General features: G+C 36.3%; 1 protein-coding gene across 3 annotated transcripts in view; it reads left to right on the top strand.

Annotated features, from left to right (window-relative positions):
* Window positions 1–1,136: 1,136 nt before the first annotated feature.
* The window catches only part of LOC129755835 (uncharacterized), a 59,074-nt gene continuing 37,917 nt past the window's right edge, over window positions 1,137–22,293 (top strand). For 2 of the 3 annotated variants that reach the window (XM_055752519.1, XM_055752517.1), the window contains exon 1: window positions 1,138–2,321. The gene's annotated coding sequence lies outside the window, so the exon portion shown is untranslated. Of the gene's footprint in view, window positions 2,322–22,293 lie in introns of all 3 variants that reach the window. The other variant, XM_055752518.1, reaches the window with a different exon arrangement.

Genomic DNA, 22,293 nt, shown 5'->3' with positions numbered 1-22,293 from the left:
AAGCTTTTGTTGTTGAAGGATTGATTGGTAAAAGGTTGGCATTTGACTATTCGAAAAAAATCACTTGAGTTTGAGGTTCGTTTTTCACAGAGATATATTTGGACATCTTCTGCGAAAAGATGTACCGAACTACTGTAGAACATCTGGAAGATCGTTAATAAAAGCGAATAAAACAAAGGTCCTAAAATTGATCCCTGAGGAACTCCTGATTCGATTGGAGCAAACTCAGAATAGCAACCATCAAATAAAACAGTTTGTTGACTACCCATAAAAATGAAAATTGAAAAAAGTTCTAATAAAAACTCAGAATGTTGAAACTTACTACCATGTTGAAACCTTTTACCATCCTTTCATTTAATTTTTCATTAATCATTGAAAGTCAGTTTCTTTTGAAGAAGTACAAGTCAAGTTTATTCGAATTTTCCCTACGAGGATTTTTCTTCTCGACTTCAATACCAAATTGAAGTTGACTGTTGCTCAAGAAAATTTGACTTCACACCGTCTGCGTGGACTCATTTAAACACAGAGAGGACATTTTCAGCGCGTTCCTCATGGAGGGAATATGGTGTAGCTGCCTCACCGACACTTCAAAAACCCACTTGAGTCACCAAATGAAAATTTCAAGTGCCTTCATAGTTATATCGCAAATAAAGAAACAGAACAAGCTCTCAAAGGCTAAAAGGACAAAAATTACGTTGGGTACCAGGTGGTTTAAACGTATGTATATCTACCTACTTTTTTAGACATTTAGAAGCTTTAAAAAACATTTATGAGTTTTAAATATATGCTGTTCGTCCGACGACAGCTACTTATGGGGTTAACCTACCTTAGCGCCAAGGCAAAGAACAGTTCCAATATGATCCTGGTAACCCCACTCGTGATGGCGTATAAAGCGTAAATGCGAGGATGAAAGAGCAGCGCAACGAGCGCAAAGGAATTTTCTCATCGGAACCAAAAGGTTTCTCTTGCGCTAGTGTATGTAACCGGCCAGGCCATTCCTCGCCATCGGAGTTGGAGTTGTTCAATCGTTTGTTAGGTGGTGCCCTGCTGCCGTTGAATGATTTCGAATTCACTTGGGACTGTGTGAGATGAATGAGAAGGAACTGGCTACTGGCTTAGGAGAGTAAGAAACCAGTTTTCAGTCCAACTCGATCGACGGTTACGAGTGGAGTTGTTGCGCGCTGTTGTTGCTCGATCTCCGGGAAAGGTGCGCTCCTCCTAACTTTGTAAGATTTGCGATCGTTCCGAAAATCTCGGGCAATAGTGCCGTCCGCCGCCGTTGTAAAATGTGCGACTTGGTGTTCTAAATATCGAACCAACCAGAAGAGATTGTGGTCGTGAGGTTGAATACCCGGGGGATTGATTAGTGAAGGGCGGGTTTTGTGCTCAGTCAAAAGTTCCGTCCGTGTGCGCTTCTGGGAAAAAGAAAATCAACGTCGTCGATGCGGTTTTTAGCATTTTCATGGCTAAATTATATGTATATGATGGGATGATGCTGGCTAGCCTATGTATCTGCGAAGCATATTCTTGGATTGATCTTGGTCTTTTTCTTGCGGTGGGAGCACTTCCCGGGAGCTGCGGTTTGAACAACTGTTCCAGATTGCCCTTTGCTTCAGGCCGCTTAATGACCAACGGGTGAAGAGCATTAGATAGTTGTCGGAGGCTTTTTAGTAAATTTGAGTAATCATTTTGCTGCTTAACAATCCTATCTTTGAATTGCTACGAGTCTCAAGGCCTTTCTATGAGTCGTGCAGTGAGTGGGTTGGCGGCTAATTGAATTAAGAAGAGCTATTCATTAATTGAAGAAAGCCTGTAGCGTTATTCATGTGAGCTAGGTATGTGTGCTCTAAATTGGCTTCAAATTGAATAATTACGGATGGTGTATCCCAATAATGTCTATGGAAACAGTGAAGTGTGGATATTGCTTTTGCGTTTGGACTTTAAGTATTCATCAGCATCCCAGAGCGTATGATCGATCGAATTTCGCCTGAAAAGGAATGCTGCTAACGATCACCACCAGTGCAAAAGTTGAAACTTTCGGGAAAGGCAAATTGAACACGTCCCAATTCGAGCCGGAATTTTGTCATCGTAGCAGCTACTTTTCCCTGACGGCTTAGTTGTTGTATATCGGACCGAGAACCTTGAATCTCGAACACCCAAAAAAAACATGAGAGCATAGAGATGTCCAGCAGAGACAACTCCTACAGCTACGCTCTGGGCGACTGGATATGTCCGGCGAGAGGATGCATCTGAAAATCCTTACATCGTGCAGGAATGAAACAAGAGACACACAGAAAGAGAACCGGACATCAAAGAAAAAAGTAAGTGCAAAAGGAGAAAAAAATATTTCAGATGAAAACCATGTAAACATTGACAAAGTTCAATCTTCAAAATGAAAACCGAAAAACTCGGGACAAAAGAAAGGTCTTCTCGTTTCGAACGGATTTTACATGCCTTTTTTCTTGTGATTTTGAAAGGCGATGATGGGTGCTGCCCGGTCCCGTCAAATATCATACCCAGGTATACGAACGTACAGCCCATAAAGAAAGCCGGCAGTTGGTCAAGCGAGATCACCATGCAGATTCCCAACTTGGAAACGGGTATTCATACCTACATACAGTGTTGTGCTGGTGTATACCGACCCTATTTCTTCTTCCATATGAGTACATTTTTATTTGGTATCGCTTAACGATTACATCACATCAAACCGCCGAGGCGCTGTCCAGCCTTGGGCCTATGGTTCGTTAAGGGAAATATTTATTTTCATTGCCCTGTTGCTCAAGAAAATTTACCGTTCAATATACCTTTAAATACCTCAAAACCTTAAAATTTCTTACTACATAATTATGTACCTACTTAAGTAAATTAACAAGTGGCTGTTTCAACGCCCTACAGAAAAGAAGAAGGCTTAATAAAATATCAGAGGTTTTAAGCAGTTACTTTTTCCTAAGAGTCAAAAATTTAAGCAAATTTCAAAGTCCAGAGAATTGGCTGAACCTTTGTAACTAACCAATCAAGTAACGGAAACGGAACTTTCGGAAAGCAAAAACCCTTCCAAACACCGAATCAGTTGAATAATATTTTTTTTATTATGATATGATAATATTTCCGATGGAGATTTAAAAATGAGGCCTTTTCAGAACTGATTGGAAGCTACAGCAGGAAAATAGTGAATCAAAGCAATCGAAAGATTCCTTTTAATTCTACCGTGGTTGAATTAAAAAGAATCTTTCGAATGCTTTGATTCAGTTGAATCATTCAACCAAGTAGGCTCACAACACAACAGAGGAAAATGGTGTATTTTAGTAGATAAGGAGGTTATCACGCAAAAAAAAAACTATAGATATATCAGTTAAATTACGCGTTTACTTGAACATAAATATGATTGTTTGGTTCTGACCCAAAAATACAATCAAGCCAACCATCAGATTATGCGAAGTCACAAACATGGCTATGGCTAACCTAGCGATACTTAAGATTCAATAGAATGGCTGTTTTAACCGTAACTGCTATTCCCCCCGAATGTAGAAAATTTTATATTGTAAATATTCGAAAAATTACACGATATTATTGGTCCGGGAATCTGGTCGGGAATCCGAAGTACGCCCGCTGCTGCTCTTTGCCCATAGGTATCTAAAACAAAGAAAGATTATGTTACAAAAATAAACAACTTTATGAAAGAAATTAGCATTACCTACCTTTTCGCTACTTGGTGACGGTCAACTTTTCCTGGAAAAACTCCAACACCTCATTTGTCTTTTACTTTTTTTAAATTCCTTAGCCAAATAAATTTATTACTTGTTTGTCTTGAAAATCTATGTTGGTTGACCAAATTTGAGGTCTACAGGGTGACAAAAAAGTTCGGTCACACAGAAAAATCTCAATATTTTAAAGAATAAGAAGAAAATCAGAATCTGATTTTCATAGCTTTATTCAGTAACTCATCAAGATACTTCACAGACGATATCTCGGAATTACACCACCTTTCTCTGATCGAACCAGCTTCAGACGTCTCGGAAAGTCGTCGCAAGCGGCGCGCACGTCCGGTCTCGTATAATCTTTTTCAACCTTGGAGTTCTCACAGACCTTGGTCGTCCAGATCGTGTCTTGTCCTCGGTGCCTCTGGTCTCTAGGATCGATTTATGGTCTGGTACACGAATTTCCGGTTGATTACGAGCGGTTTTAGGTGTTTGAATATGTTGAATATGTGTCCGGCTTTGTACCCTCTCACATATTTAGCGATAACAGCTGCTCTCTACTCTGCCACTCACAACTTAATGTACACAAACTGCACAGAAACGAAACTCTGTCACTGTGGGCAGCAAAGTTAGCCCTTTCATTTGACATATAGATGGCACCAGAGAGATACAACGTATAGGCTACAGGCGACCCCATAAAAAAAGTGTGACAGGACTTTTTTGTCACCCTGTAGTCAAGTATCAGTGATATTTGAAAAATAACTATCAGGCTGTCTAATGAAGACTAGGGAAAAATAGCCAAATCTACCAGTTGTCGATCTTTTTTAGAAATAAGCAGTTGAGAAATCCCCTACAGCCAAATCAACTTTACATTCACGCCAGTTTGTTCGTAGTAATCGATGTTGATTAAGCAAGCAATGAAAGTCTTAAAGCTAAGTATTCGCTTTAACTTTAACTTCTGCTTCTTCTCAGATTGGCAACGAGTTCTTTAGGTGTTTTAATTTTTGGTTCTAGATCAATGAAGTGAATTAGTTCAATGATTCAGATTTTGCAGAACTGAAGCGATAGAGATTTTTTGAATTTATGTTTCGTTATGAACTTCCATTAAAATTTGTGTGCATATTCTAGGCCACTTTAAAGATTTTTTTTAAGTTGGAAGAACGAAAAGCTTATAGAACAGACAAACATTAGAGAGAAATTGAAAAATTCATCAAATAAATAAATTTGTTTGATTTTAAGCTTAAAATAAATTTTTCACTTTTTTATTTTATTTTTTCTTATCTAAGTTTGGTTAACTTTTGTTCAGTTATTAACAAATTAGGAAGGTTTGGTCTAATGATTGTACTGGTTTTTTCGCCAAATAGTTAGCTTTAAATTTTACGAGATCCAGACGTTTGATAGACATAAATTCTAAAATTCAGCTTAAATTTAAGAAAAATTTGGAGTTTGTTTTAAACCAAAAATCGGGCAAACAAATATAAAACTTTCTCTAATTTCAACTGTTTATGTGCTATTATAAACTCAGTTCAATTTTCACCGAGAAATTGGTCTTTGGAGTAGTCGAACTGTTGAAATAATGGTTAAAATTTCACTAAATTTCACTTCAATTCTATCGAAACGTTTGAAATAAAAAAAAAACAACTTTCCTTTTTTTATTTTATTACTCTTCACTGTATTTTGAGAATATATATAACAGAGAATTCAGTTATAACTATTATGATTTTCTTTAAGGTATCATTTGATTGAAGAAATGATCAAAACTCAAATGGATTTTATAGATTCATCAGTACAGTTGATGGAAGAAATGATCGAAATTCAAATGGATTTTTTAGAAGTGAACCAGTTAAAGGATTGAAAATTTCACGAAGCCTTTTAGGGAGACAGAGAAGTACCCTTTCATTGAAGACGTTCTAGTATCCTTTTAAAATGGTACGAGGTAAGATGTTAAAAATGTTCGACTTTTTTTACTATATTCCTACAATCAAAATAGCTTAACTCTATTAAAGGGGATTAGTGGGGGGTTGGACAGGGCATCAAACGAGCGGAAAACTGATATACAATGGATTGTGGGTTCAAGCCAGCCGGAGTATCTCGGCAAATCAGGAATTTTGATTAGGCTACTTAAGCTCCTTTTCAGGATTCTTTATTTGTTTCGAACAGTTTGAAGGGAGTAAGATGAGTCAAACCTGTCCCAAGCCAGTGGTAACGGACCCCTTGGTTGTGCTGCAACTATTGTTGATGAGTTAAGCATGAACAGTATTTGAATGCGCGATCGAGACTTCCCGTACTGCCTCGGGTCGAAAGACCTATCAGCCACTGGTGGGTTCAACTACATACATACATACATACAGTAATCGATGTTGATTAAGCAAAACTATGGGTTCAACCAAAAATCTGTGATATGGAAGAGCCAACCATACGAATTTTGATAACAACTAGTAGAGTTTTTTATCCGTGATGTTTCAAATGGTCACATCACTTACCAAGGTGATTTCCATGCCACCTTAGTTAACTTCCAAACACTCAGTGTGAGATTTGTAGAGGTATGGCGTACAGCCAGCCATGTGCATAACATGTGCTCCATTTCCCTTCCTCGACTAAACGGACTTGGCCGGCGCCGTTATTGGTTCATATTAAAGTCTGAAATTCTCAAAACTGTACAGTGAGATTGAGTTGCTTGATCCCAGCAACTCCTCATTTGGTTCATTGTGCAATGTTGATTGTTTCGAACCAATCACTTAGTGCAACCATTATGCCATTGGCAGGAGAGGCGCTGGTGGTCCGTAGTTGATAACAAGCTCAAGCTCAAGAGTCTCGATAGTCTCTGAGCATTCCAGATTGCCCGGTTTTTCAATGACATATGCGAGACAAGTCCGCTGAGACGTCACAAATTTTCGTTCCGTGGAGAAATTGTTCTTACTCTAGTGGAAAAAAATGAGTTAGAAGTGGCCTAGAAACTCAACTGTTAGAGGTATCAAATTACTTAGAACCAACTTTTGCCCTGCCAAACCTTAGAAGAAAAATAAACGACAACCGGACTAGAGGAAGAGGTTTCTATTAGATGACAACGAAGAATTATTTGGAGAGGTCCAACCTTTTCTTCTATTTTAATCGTTTATATTCTATAATTTTCATACGGCACTGCAGTCTACTCAATGTAATGAGATCTGCGTTGAAATTTTCAAACTAGGTTGGTGTATAAATAATCTCTATCTATATAAGCGTTTGGTAGGGAACGGTTTTTTGCGGTATTTACCAAATAGTTGGCCTGGTCGTAGTAATCTCTGCAATGCATGTTACTGAGATATCTCGTAATATTACGTTGAAAAGACAAATGAAACAACATGCTTACATGTTTTGGCAATGTTAATAAAAGAAGAAAAAGAATTTTCGAGACAAGTCCGGTAGACAACTGTCCGAATTTTGTTCGGTTTTAATCACATTATTTGGAAAATTAATCAAAAATCTGAAATCCAGATTTAAAATTTTTCGTCAATAAAAGATTTTGTAACAGTTTGCGTCACCAAAATAAACCAAACTATTTTTTCGGATGTTCTCAACATAAACTGAACACTGTCAATATGCTTCGACAAAAAAAATTCAAATCATTTTTCTTCACTTTTTCCTTAAATATTTTGGATTGTTGGAATTGGTTATTGCTCGGTTATTGGAACGAAAATTTTGAACCATTTGCCAGGTTTTTAATAAAATTTTGCCCAGCCCGGCTACGTTCAAAAATAGTTCTGGTATGTTCAGTCTGTATTGATAAATGGATTTCTCTCTGTCTGTCGTTTCCCTATAGACTCGGAAACTACTTTGCGGATTCACCTAAAACAACTTGGGTGTTTGGATACGAGGAATGATTCTGTGATTTTTTGAGGACCCTCCTTCCTTCCAGACTATTCCAGGGGGCTCTCATACATTTTTTGTACAACTCGAGAGCTGACCCAGTGAATGAGTGTTAAGGTACCCAGGCGTAAGTGTGGACGGTATAGTACAACTTTTAAAAAATCATAGCAGTGGATCAATTTTGATAGAATTACGTTCAATGTGAGAACATGTTGTTCACAAACGCTGAAGAGATAAGCTTGATAGACGCTAAGCGAGAAAAGTTATCACCTAAATTTTTATGGACTGCTGGTGTCTTCACTTACTCCGCTTTATGGGGTAAACGGGGACGGTAGATTTCCTTTGATTTCTCAGAATATTTTCAACTAATTTGTGTTTTCTTGGTTGAATACGTTACTGTATTGGTCGAACCGTACACCCAAAATTCAGCCTCTGTGCCAATGGCGTGTAGTCAATTACATAGCATCATTGGTACAAGAAGATAACGCGACCGGTGCTGATTCGATTTGCTCCCACCGGCATTAATCTCCCAAGTTAACCGAATTGCGTATGTCTGAAAGAAACAAAATAAAAACGAATTCACGTCCCTCCCTATAGCATCACAAGACGAAGAAGGATGGAAATAAATACCGGCCAACACCAGGCAGCCAGCCAACCGAGCACTGTGCGTGTGAATGTACTGCTCCTACAGAGAAAAGTTGGATTTATGCAACTCTTCCAAAAGAAGAAGAAAAACTACCGCAAGACGTCAAAGCTGTTGCACTGAAACAAACAATTCAGATTATATTTATGAGTTTTTTCGGGCAAAAAAACCATTGTTTAAAAGTCAATTATGAATGATGCAGTGACATTTAAATCCGTTTTCCAATGCATTTTAACAATTCTTAAATGATTTATCACATTTATTTAGAAAAGAAATGTATCGAATCATTGATTTGAGAAACAAAACGGGAACCAATCTATTTCTTTATTTATAAAAATTTATAGTATTAAGGCATTCATTTTCTAACTTTAAAGCGGATGGTATAATAAGCGAACGACACGTTAAGTAACGCGACGGAACAAGCATCACTTTGTTCAGAATCATTTATAGTTCATGTCATAATTACAAAAAAACATAGTGAAGGGATTGTTTTCGACGTCTCAAGAAAAAATCAATAATTTGCAGTAGATAAGTTGACTTCAGCCTTACATATTTACCATTCCGTAACAAATTTAGTTATAAAAATATCAACTCTTATAGTTGTAGAACAAAATATATTTCAAAAACTACTCTTTAACAATCAACATGAAATGTTTTTTTATTACCTATTTTCGTGATAAAACAAAAGAAACAACCACTGATTTAAAAAAAATGGATGCCTAAACCAACCCATAACATTTTTCAGATTTTTTTTTTCAATATCTCATTTAAAGAAAACCTATGATATTTTAGAAACATTTATTTAATTAAACAAACAATTTGAAAACATTTGGCTACTTAAATTCTACCGAACAACATACAACGGAAGTAAAAAATATAAAAATAATAAAATGGAATCAAATGTTATCGACATCTGTGCATTCGGGAATTTCATTGACTACTGCTTATGAAAATGAATTTTCCGATGGAGCAATCGTTGTTGTTGTTGGAGTTGTTGAACGATCCACTTCCGCTCTGTTTCGGAAAATTTTTAAAAGATTTTTTCCCTATTGCATCTGTTAACCGTTCCGTTGAGTTCAAACTTGCTAACCCAATTTCCGATTGTTGTTATTGTTGTTGTAAATTTTGGCAAGCTCTACTTTTTCCAGTCCCAAAAAATAGTACCCAAACAAACAATGGGCAATTGTATTAGGAGACGCATGCTTCTCCATTTCTGCTCTCAAAAGCGCCATACCTGAAAGCGGTTTTGATTTTGAGTTTGCAAAATCATATTTCACTTCTACCTACCTTTTTATTCGCATATGCTACTCTTTATCGAAGGGCAACATAAAACACCACCAGAAAAGAAGCCTCAGATATAAGATGATTATTTTCTTCAGTGTTGCTCGGTTACACTGACAAAAATGCAGCCCATCAATCGAGCTGTCAAATTACGGTTGTCAAATTTCGGGTCTAACTACCGTTGCGTGAATCCAATTTTTCTCTGAATACGCAATAGCAAAAGCAACAACGAAAACATTCTTCTAATTCAATCCCTTCAATCTACCGGCAAACAACCACGGCCAAGCTGTGAGTGTGTATGCAGTAAAAGCAACAAAAACAACATTGCTTCAATTCACCGGCAAACAACCACCAAGCTGCCCGGCTTTAGCAGCTGTTTATATGTAGCGTGTATATGTAATAGCAGCCAGTAAGCAAAGCACAGTTCTCATTCAATGGGTTTCCCTTTGCCTTCACTCCCGTTCCCTTTCCCGTCACCATCGCAAGACAAAGGACTACCTTGAAAGGCGGCCAAACGCCGGGAAGCCACCGTTGTACGATTTTTTGTGATTGTTCGGTGGCAGAAACCCTATGACATATATCCTTCGTCCTGCATGAAGCTCAAATAGTTCATTGGTTAGGATGTCGGACTGGCAAGATGATACAGTTGATGATCTGAGTTCGACTCTCCCTACGGGCACTGTAGTTTATATTTTTATTTTCTTGTTTCTGGGATGAATTATCCAATAAGCCATTTCCCCATTTGTCAAGCGAACAGCTGATTTCTCATGTTTACATTTTCTCGGCATATCGTGGTAGGGTAACAATAACAATAACATTACGCATGTTCAATGACCAGATAGTAACGAAATAAAATAAGCAATGCAATTGGAGTCATTTTGCAAGCGCACCTTGTTGAGGAGAATATAAATTCATTATTTAATTTATTGTAAATTCATAACAAGTTGAGACATGAAGGTATGTTAATGATTTTAATAAAAAAAAGTTTTTAAAAGAACGCATTGAACTGTGCTTATCATCAAAGATCAAAATGGCGACCAGTTGGTGTTTACATTTTTCAAAACAAAAACAAAACGTTACCCTACCACAATCTGTCTCAGGAAATACTCTATAGGAAGAAAATCCCATAAAATGTTTTCTTGTTTCGCTTCAATGTAGTGGTCATGCATCATTTTAGTTGGGAGCCGAGTCCTTATGCCAGTTACGGTTTTTCAAACATATCATCTTCGGCACAGTGCACATTTCAGCGCATTATCGGCACAGAGATTTGCTAAATAGGCATTGGATTTTTGCAACCTCTTCTATGGGTGTAGAAAATTTTGAAAAAAGTTAATGATACTATTAGTAAGGCATCTTTCAATGATTATTGTGTGTAATTTATGTTAAAACACACGAGATAAATCGAAAATATAAACTTATTCCAGAACAAACAAGTACTTTACCCAAATTTTCATGATTCGAATGATAAATATAGCTAAATTATATTGGGTAAAGGAAAGAAAATTGAAAAAAAAATGTATAAACATCTAATCTGTATTAAGCCTTCCCCACTTTCCCCAGGTAGGGTTTGGTAACAAAGTTTAAGATTTTTGTAAATAAACTCTTATTTCTTTATTTTTAATCGCCGTTTCTTTTCCTGATTGTTTAGAATTTAAGGATTGTTTCAATGTAGAGTTTGTCGTCAAGAACCAGCTAGTTTACGAGAAATTTGCAATTGAAACTCTGTTGTGTTGTGAGCCTACTTGGTTGAATGATTCAACTGAATCAAAGCAATCGAAAGATTCCTTTTAATTCAACCACGGTAAATGAAAAGTTCATATACCGGTATTTCGATAGCAACTTACTACCTTCTTCAGTGAGAGTTCAATCGAAAACGCTCACTGAAGAAGGTTGTAAGTTGCTATCGAAATACCGGTATATGAACTTTTCATGGACCGTGGTTGAATTAAAAGGAATCTTTCGATTGCTTTGATTCAATTGAAACTCGACATCGTAGTTAAAAATAGAAAATTAACAAAAAGTCTTAGTAAACATCCGCTATTGTCGAAATCGTTTCTCTTTTACAGTATTGAATAGATTACAAGTAAATTTAACATTCTGCATTAAAAGTTTGAACAAAATGTGCACAGTATTGTTTCAATAGCCATCGTATCCACTTACATCCATCACATCCAAATTAGGGAATGCGGGTTCGAGAAATATTTCTATGTTGATTTGAGAACCCTTCCTCTTTCTAGAGCGGGACAAAAAGAGCGGAAGTGGGCTCTCATTTTTTTCATAACTCGAAGGCGAAGGATCAAATGGAATCAAATTGTCATGGGAGGGTATTTGGGTACGAGAAATATTTATGATTTGGATTATGTATTTGAAAAAAAAATTGACATGGGAGAGTTTTTGGATACGAGAGATATTTCTGACTAAGACTATTTGAGACCCATCATTTCTTATAGCGGAAAGATAAGAAAAGAGGATGGGGCTCCCATCCTATTTTAGCATAATTATAGTTTATCTAGCAAATGGAAGTAAATTTGGTACGGGAGGGTATTTGTCACGTCAGAGGCAATGTCTGTCGTTTGTTGCGGGCATCACGAAGGCTCCTTGTTCATTTTCGGCTGACGCAGATATGGTCAGTTTAATTTTCTGTTCGGCCATCTCGGGATACCCAAGTGACATTGCGTGTTGGTCGATGGGGAAGAGCGATCCACGAATCCCCATATTGATTTTTTTCTGTTTTTTTTATGAGAGACGTTTGAACCAATCTGGTGATTGTTGTTGCCACAAAATTCGATAAACAGCTCTCCGTTTTCGCTCATCTGTCCTAGACCATGGCGCCAGGGTTACCATTTCAAAAATTCAGGGAGCATGAAAATAAAAATCAGGAAAAATCAGGCTAACATAAAATGATCGAGCTGAGTGCCTATAATGTTGTGTAACTGACATGCTAGCTAAATAGCTAGCTGCTCACTGTCATTTCAACCTTAAACGCGATATTTTTTTGTTTTTATGCCTTTTATTCATATTTCATATCACAGATTGGCCAGCTTTCACACGTATAACAGACGAACTAAAGCGTTTTTAAATATGTGAAGTATAAGTTAAAACGCTTTGCAGTCTTCAACAAAGAAATAAAACAATAATAAAAAGCTACCAATGATTGATTTATCCTAAAACTGTTTCTCTTTAAATGCCTTATCAGTAAAACTGGATGCGATGGACAAAAACTGACAAAAACTTAGAGTTCAGGACGCCAAAATCTTCTAAAACTAGCTATATAATACTGATAGAAGATTTGAATCCAATAGAGTGTGAAGTTATTGAGTTGAAAATTGGATTAACGACGAGCAAGCACTGAATTTCTGTTGAGTTTTGAACGGATATGTACAAATTTTATATTAAAACCAAAAAATCAGGCAAAATCAGGTTTATTTAAAAAAAATCAGGGAAGAATCGAGGCTTATCAGGTTATCAAGCAGGACCTTCACAAATCAGGCAAATCCTGAAAAATAAGGCACATTGGCATCTCTGCATGGCGAATCATGATGCGCTTAAGATCTGGATTATCAGAGGTCATCTTTGCGTTGAAGTCGCTCAAATAAATTTGAATGTCACCGTTTGGAATTTTCTCAACCACGCTGTTAAGTTGACTGTAAAACTGCTCTTTTTCCTGCAAATTGGCAACGTCAGTTGGCGCATAACACTGGAACATTGTAAGGGTTCTAACCCGTGTTCTAAATCTGGCTAGGATTTTTCTTTCGTTTATCGGTTGCCGCCTTTTATGGGGGCCGCAGGGGCCTGCAAGTTTAACAGGAAACCTACAGCTCGTTCCCGAGAAGGGTATTCTCCTCATATGCCAGATTTAAGCAGGACGTAGCCAGATTCTGTCTTGTATTCTCCATTGTTATCGATCAAAATTAAATCAATAAACTACTTTTTTTTCACCGAAATTTTAATATTTAAGACTTCGAGACTTTTATAATGATAACCCGATCAGGAGAGTTTATCAAAATAAGAACTTAAACATATCTCAACGAGATATTTATATCTTTTTCAGTTAGAATATTGTTCTCATAATTTTCGACTCTTAGTTTCTTTAATCTTGGTTACATCTTATTTTGATTGGCATTCTTGAATAGGATCGAACTCACTTTCAACGATTAAGAATTTGTTTCAAATTGTTATAATATATTATAACCGTATCTTATTTTGATATGCATATAACTTTCCATGAAACACGGACATCGAAGTCAACGGCCCAAACCGTACTTTAATGAGTTTCGCTCAGCAAATTCATAAAATTCAATCAAATTTTTGGGATACCAAAAATGGAGCATGATTTTAGCAAATAGTGTGGGTTACTGACATTCCACTAGAATTTTTTCTCGAAGCATTCATATCTTGATAAGTTATAACTTTGATAGCATTTGTTCAGCCTAATATCAAACTATGCTATCTGAACCAGATATAATCTTGATAGAAGCATATCAAAAACTGATATAATTTAGCTATGATCGTATAGATTTTTTGATATAATTTGAGATATTTTAGCATACTACGAGTACTGAATTATAACTCATTTAGATAGAAAAAAATTAGTATCAAAATATCTCATCTTGATATAATTTTGTTTTTCCCTCCTGATCGGGAAGGATTAACAGTTATTTCAATTATTCTATTCAATTTAGTTCTGAAAATTATTATAAACTTTCCTCAAAGATGACTTTGTCTTCAAGCATGAAGGAAGGTCCTCAGCCTGCAAGCAGGAAATCTATAAATTTTATTGATAGAATAATTCCTGATTTGTTTCCGGATCAATCGAAATTCTAACTCAACACATTGATCGTGCAAACATACAATTCTATCTAAAATCCGACTCAAGGGCTCATAAAGAGAAAGAGCATCCCATAGGCTCCCCGAACCCACCTGGACCAAAGAAGAAAGATGATAGATTCCAAAAACAGGTTTTACGGGCCGAAAGTCATTAACACTTGATACCTATTAGGCTAGCCCTAGTACACCAACCTATAGCTGAGGAGAGCCTACGAACATATACCCATAACCAGTTCCAATCAAATCCGTTCCACAGACTTTGCTCTTCTAGGTTGTGTTTTTTTTGTACTGCTCCAAGCTGGCCGCCAGTTTTCTTGAAAAATTATAGCTAGGCAGTTATGTAGAGGTGATGGCTCGAATTTGCATTTCTCTCTCCAGCATCTCACCGAATGATGGGGAGCAGCAGACCCGACTTACTTAGTAGGTACCTTTGTAACTTGTTTTCGCTTTCCAATTAAAGGGATCTTTCTCAGGCAGGAGAACTGGTTGCGATTATAAAAGCTGTACTTCCTAGAGGTTCTGTGCTGTTAAAAATAACTGACCAGACAATGTTATGATGATGTAATTACTGGGTAGCTACACAGCAAGTTTGATTAGAGCTACTGATGCAGTTCGAAAATCAGATTTGGTGAATTGCTTGGAGTTCCAAAACTGTGAGAAAGGTATCTACTTGTACCTAGTAGGTGATTTTATGTATTTTCCCGTAATTCTAGTTTCTTTTTTTTTTTTTTATTAAATCGTTTATTTGAAACGGCTCGTACCTTTTAGTTTAACAGAGCCAAAATCTTGATGGTTTACATCGAGTACCTAAATCTACTTTACATCATTATAGAGTTAGAGAGTAGAGAAAGAAAAGAATAGACATTACAGACGAAGATCAATAGCTTTAAGGAAAGAATAAATTTCAGACATATAGTCAAAGTCCATCGCAGCCAACACATCTCTGACTGGAACACGAGATTGTCTTCCTCGGGCCCGTAGGGAATCTTGTAAGCTCGCTCTGGCGACAGAATGGACTTCACACGACCAAACAACATGCTCGATGTCGTGGTAACCCTGGCCACAAACACACAGATTGCTGCCAGCCAGATTCACACGAAAGAGTAACGCATCCAAGGCACAGTGATTGGACATGAGACGAGAAAATGTTTTTATAAAATCTCGACTCATGTTCAACTTCCTGAACCATGGCTTAAGGCTTACCTTGGGAATGATTGAGTGGAGCCACCGACCCTGATCATCTTCGATTCTAGTTTCTTGTTAAATCAAATGGTGCTCGATACTGGGAACGTTCAAAAATGTTTTGCGGATCGACCAGGGAGGGTGTTACGGCTTTCCTATTTTTTGTAGTATTTGAATTCCTCAAGAATCAGTAACTTTTTTAAATTTCCAAATACTTTTAGAAACCTCGTTTGTCTATGAAGTTGACTGGTAGAAAACCTGTGTATAATTTTTTTGTTTAATTTCAAAATCAATAACCGGATTATAACCGGTTAAATGAGGCCAAATGCAGGTAGCATTCTAAAAAAATCGAGTAATTTCATTTAATAAATATAGTTTTTCTGAGGATGCAAATTTTTTGCAATACACACCTTAAAATACCTTCCAGAATCATGGTTTTAAACATGAAGATTCAGATTGTAATTTTTTTTTCTATAGAATAAAAACGGTGTCAGCAAGTTATTGTTTTTTAGTGTTGAAAACTGTATTGAAAAGTACTTCTTTTAGATATTGTTCTGTCGGAAGCTGCTTTTTCTATGCCGCCTTTATGCAACCAATGATAGTTTAAAAAAAATTGATATTTTTTTGCGGAGTTGCAAGAAAGGGTATGCATTCAGCGTTGAAAACTTAATATTTTAATACTAAAAACAGTTTAGAAAAATGCAACTTTTCGACACTGTTTTCAGAATTCTTCAAATTTGTGTAAAATTCGATGTTTTCAGAACTTAACGTAATCCGGCAAGACTCGTTGGATAAATTTACGACGAAACAAGTTAAAAATGTCATTATTTAGCCATAAAATCATTAATCGTGTGAACTCTATAGAATTTTGGTTCGGATTTTGCTGATTTTTTTCTTCAAAAATCTGGGCAATCTGGAATGTTAGTTTAACCCAACCATGCAAAAAAGGTAATTTAAAGCATGTTTTAAATTGTAATAAAAGCAGTAATGATGATGGAAATTCGCTAATACCAATAGTGCCTGTCCACCTGAATGGAGACTACGATGAAAAGATCAATATCTTAACATCACCTTAGTAATTTAAAATTTTTTAAAAATATATTTATAACATTATGGGGAGAAAGATAGGATAGTTTAAAGTTTCAAATATGAAAATATTGGAATTTTCCCATTGAATATTATTAAGAAATTCTCCCATGACGCAAAATGTATTCGGGACTACCCATGAAATAATTTAAAAGTTTGTAAAACATTCATAACAATAATTCATGTTCACCGACTTATTATTTAAATGTAGTATAAATTTAAAAAAATAAAAAAAAGCTCTTGTTACAATTTTTAAATTGAATGTTTTGAATGTTCAATTTTGAATAGTTTCTAACCCGTAAGAACATGAACGTTTCGGTGTCCACTGCGGATTAAAGAAGCAAACATCCCAAAAATCATATTGAGGATTGTTCACGAAAGAAAGGGGACACCTGTTTTTATGTTTTATGTTAAAAGTAAAGTTTTTGATAAAAATAAATCAAAAATTCAGTTTGAAAAATCGTAAGTGTGTTCAGAGACTTCTAACAGAAATGAACCAAAATAAAATGATTCAATAACTTTTTCCTGTAAATCTCATCAGTTGTTGTGACAAATGTAAAAAAATTCAGAGCGTTTCAAGCCGTAAATACAATTTTTGTACCCCACTTACACTAAAATTCTTTATTTTTTTAATCTAATGCATTGTAGCTCATCAGGAGTGTCCTATTTTTAAACAACGTTTAAAACTTGCAAACTAGAATGCCAACTCGTGTCACATCCGGTAAAAGTTTAATCGTCCTCTAGAAGCCACCATTTTTTACTAACATTTTTTTCAGAAAGAGCTCCTATAAAAATTGTGGCCTTTTACATATAAGAATTTTTTTTAAATTATTTTCAAGAACATAGGTATTGTTTTTTTTTTAATTGTTTCAGCTCAATTTAGCTCTTTTTTTACTGTATTGTGATGACTGCACCCCAAATTCAACCTTTATGCCAATCATGAGTAATCAATATCATTCCGTAATTGGCATAAGAAAAGAACGCGAGCGGAGATAATTTGATATTCGACCGCCGGCATTAACCTGCCAGTGCAATCGCATTGAGTATGACTGAAAGAAATAAAAAAAAAACGTTTTCACGTCCCTCCCTAACGCGTCACAAGACGAAGGAGGATAGAAATAAATCCCGGCTAACACCAGGCAGCCAGCTGTGCGTGTGTATTTAGCAAAAGCAAAAGGATTATTTCAATCCACCGACACCGGCTAGGAAGCCACCGTTGTGCGTTTTTGGGTATTGATCGTCAGCAGAAAGCCTATGACAAATATCCTTCGTCCTCCATCCGACTCAGGTGGTACACTGGTTATAACGTTGGATTGGCAAAACGATTTAAAAATGGTGTTTTGAGTTCGATTCTCACTTCCATACGGCACTTTGTTTTTTTTTTTTAATTTTCTTGTTTCTGGGATGAATTATCCAATTGGATGAAGATCTCATAGAATGTTTTTCTAGGTTCGCTTGAATGTATAGTGGTCATGAATCATTTTGCTGGGGATCTCGAGTCTTTATGCCAGTAGTGCTTTTTCAATCATATCATTTTTAGCACAGTACATTTTTCAGTGCGTTTTCTGCACAGAGATTTGCTAAATAGGCATTGGATTTTTTGCAACTTCTTCTGTATAAGCAATTTTTTTTGATAATTTCTTCGAAAAAACTCGCTTTTTTTTAATTTAAGAAGCGAATGGAAGCTTCCTCTTTATCCCGGTTCCCTTGTCTTTTTTTCCATCCAGATTTCGGTAGATTTTCAAGAAAGTTATTTTTTTTTTTCAAACATCCTAATTTTTTTAAACACCTAAAGCTTCGCATCCTTCGAAATTAAAACTTATTTATGGAATAATAACTTTTTTGTATATTATATGTGCAGAATTCTTTCACCCAACGATAGGCGCCAGCTTCAATCTAATTTTTTCAAAAATTTTTTCACGTGTAGTTTAAATAACAATTCAAAAAATTAACCTATCTCGTGTAACTCCAATCAACGATTTTTGAAAGCGAGATCTTTTATTTTTATGCGTTTTCTGGGCAACTAATTCTCGACGGTCGCCATGGGACGAGAAGGGTTACCGTGATGTTTTCTAATTAATGCCACTGCCTTTTTCCTTATCAGACCGTCTATATCTGTATGGATTAGAAAAAAATAGCATTTTTGTCTTCTGAAAATTTTAGTTTTGAACAATTTCTACGTTTCATCACTTTTGACGACATTTTCGCATAATGCTCCATGTTTTGTCTAGATGGCATCAAACTGAGTGGTAATTATTTGTGAAAAACATTTTTCTTTTTGCGAAACACAAGTTTGAAATAAAATCATACCTTGTTTTTTTGTAATAATTCATTTTTATTTCCATAGGTTGTTATTTGAAAATTGGTTCTTCACAGTAAGAAGAATGCAGCTGTTGAAAATCATCCTTTTTTGTAAAAGACTTATTATGATCGTGCAAAAAATTAGATCAACAGCATTCATCCACACACCATTTGCAGTGTTTTTTTTTTCTCTCAACAACACGGAACCACTTCTGCTCCTCTGTCATTATCATTTGGCCGCGCCGCGCCGTAGCATTAGCTAGCGTTGTTACACTTGTTGCGAATCTTTTTTTAGAGCTGTTTTGCCAATTTACAGCGGCGATTTTGAAGAAGATAACGTTTTTTTTTTGTTCGGATTAGAGTCGTTATTAAGTCTACCAGACAAAATGTGGATGCTCTTCGGTAGAACGGAAGTTTGAAAGGAAGACCCTAATTTTGTTATCTCTATACCTCAACTGGAACAGAGAGTGTTATTTTAACAAAAGGTTGACAGTCAATAACTAACTACAGGTGATATTTCGAACTGTGATAATTGATAAGGTTTTTTAATGTAGAAAATTGAGGAACATAGTTCAATTGAAGAAACACGGAAACATTTCCGTTTAATGGAATTTTACTGTTAATAAAGCTGTAACGCATAATCAGCGGTTTAATTTAAAAATTGCAAATGCAAATTTTATTCATCTTTCGTACGTTTCATTTGCATCTGCTAGTTTTTTATTGAAAGGATCGGATAGTGACATTTTAAGGTACCGATATTTTTTGCACGTTTTCATAACAGTATTGAATGTTCGAGATAGGGTTTTTTCAACTCAGGATAAACAAATTATTCATAGGTAAAAGTTCTCATGATTATGAAAATGAAGCTTCCGGAGATAACAACAACCCTTTTTCCCACTCCACGGAAGATCGATCTCTTAAAAAGGCCAAATGACGAGAGCAAAAAGTCGTTGAAACTTTTGAATATGAACTTGCCACAACGGTTTCTTCTCGCAAATATGTATGTAGAGATGAAAAAAACAAGACGGAATGAATTAATTTGAAAACATAATGAACGTGACCCTCATTTCTGCTGCTGATGGCTGTTGTATGCGACAAGTTCAGTTCAGAACCAGAAGATTCCAGCAGGGAAAAAACGCAGATGGTGGCGTTACGCACATGTGCTGCTGCTCTCTTTTTATGTTATGGGTGCAATTTTTTCTTCCATTTCTTGGCCCCGGTTGTTTGTTGCTACAATTTTCCGCTACTTTGTGCACCGATAAGAAGAAGTTAGACAATAATGTGGGGTCCCTTAGATACTGTTCTAGGGAAGCAAAAAATTGCAACCACATCGCTCAAAGGAATCCGCATTGCGTGACGAACTGTTGCTATCATTACATTACCACTATCACGGCAAATTGATTTGGCGAAGAATTCTCCTTCATAAATATTTCTGCACTTAGAAGAATGATAATTTCCAAGCTGATCTAATTGATGAAATTATGTAAGAACTCTGGAAGCCATTACTGGTAAATAAGCTCTACTACAGTTGAAAACGCTTAGCAAATTGTATACGCTAGAAAACCAATTGCCAGTATAACTAGCGTAGTAAATTTTCAATCATTCAAACGAGAATATCAAATCAATTCGACTCGACGCTCCTTTTCGTGGACGATTGATACTATATGTAGTCAGTCATAAATTTGCGCTCATGTCGCAAACCAAGAACAAGTTACCACTTACATTTACCATAAACAGTTGTCAGTACACGGTCTGTCGTCCCCGGTCAAGGGATTCGTCACAACTCGGGTGGCTGGCTGACTGGCCCCCAGACGCCAAAAGTGTGTCAAGCAACCGATGACGACGACGACGATTCGCCCGATCGTCGCGTTGCGTCGTAGTCGTTTTCCCGCTTGCATCCACCCAGCATGAAGGAGCTACCGTCTATCCCCTGAGGAGAGCTGCTGCTGCAGCATATTGTTTGGGTGTCTGTCTGACAGCGCGATGGAATCAGTTTGTTTGTTTGTCCTAGGTGTATTGCTTCGGGTTACACTGTATAATGATCTCGATGTTGTCACTCCTCCTCCTTCATCGCGAATTTAACGTATACGATTGACCTATATCGGTTATTTTCGAAACTTTACTCTCAATTTTCGCTATTGGTTCATGTCTCACGTATCTAATCTACATTACAGTGTATAACCAAATATTTCCACAAGAATTAAGATTTTTTAATTCGAATCGAATCTTTTTTTTCTGATTTCTAAATTGATCGAAATTTGTTCTCGCAACTCCAGAACGCTAAGCAAGCTTTCAAACCATTTGATCATCTCTTTTGAATAAACTTTTACAAAATTCTCTTTCTGTTCTGTTAGTGCCAATATTCGCCAATATTACTTACTTCTTCAAATAAGCCATTGAAAACTGCTTTCAATTGAACAAATAATAATGTTTTCGCGGGAATTCAATGTATTACTACAAAACTATAGTGGGGTACTGGAAAGAACGGAGCTTTGGTTATTCAGATTACCTCTTTATACGAGTGCTTCTGAATCGATGTCCATCCGGTGTTATGAAAAAAAGGTTTTTTTTTATCCCGGAGAAACGTAAAAAATCTTGCATTTACATATGATCGTCTTTCGGGCTTGCGATATAGCTCAGTTGGCAAGTCAGTTGCTTCCTAAGCCGATGTCCGCGAATTCGAGCTCAAGAGTAAATATCGAACACAGTTTTTCAATAACTGTCCCCCAACTGCAACGTTGATAAAAAGTCGCGAATGCCATATAGATGGTAAAATAGGGTAACCAGGCGCGGTCCTATGGGGGGGGGGTGATCGGGGTGATCACCCCCCCAAGCGGGAAAAATTCGTTGAAAATATACGAAAACGCTCGAACATCGTTAAAAATTAGAGCTTTTCCTCGTCTGTATACCCTTGATTTTTCAAAAATTTTCACTCCGTGGGAATGTTTCCCAGAAAATTTTAACCAAGTTTCCTGTTGGGGTGATAAATTTTCTAGTAGACGCCTCAGATGCGCAGGATTTCTACTGGCATGGCAGTCTAACTTTCTTATCTTTCTTTTAACACTATAAGGATTAATATTTAAACCTCTCAAACCCAAAGTCACAGAGGTTTAGTCTTAGTTTACTTACGAATTAATTTTAACGAATATCTTTATCGCTTAGTAAACAATTTTTAATTTTTTTTTTCAAAAATAGCAAAACCTACGGGTTAAATATCTTAATTCCAGAACATTTTCGATCGCAACCATTTTACCTATTTGTCGATTTATTGTTCTATTTCAAAAACCCGCCTTAGACGTGTTATATATTTTCTACCAAAGGATCTTAATTTTTGTTAAAGAAAATCCAGAATAGTGGGAAATTTAAGACCTAACTGTCAACTGTTTTAAAGGGTTGATTAAAATCAATTTTTGATTATCTTTTCAT

The sequence above is a fragment of the Uranotaenia lowii genome, chromosome 3 (genome assembly GCF_029784155.1).
Source record: "Uranotaenia lowii strain MFRU-FL chromosome 3, ASM2978415v1, whole genome shotgun sequence".
Taxonomy (NCBI): domain Eukaryota; kingdom Metazoa; phylum Arthropoda; class Insecta; order Diptera; family Culicidae; genus Uranotaenia; species Uranotaenia lowii.
This window is presented reverse-complemented; position numbering and strand designations above follow the sequence as displayed.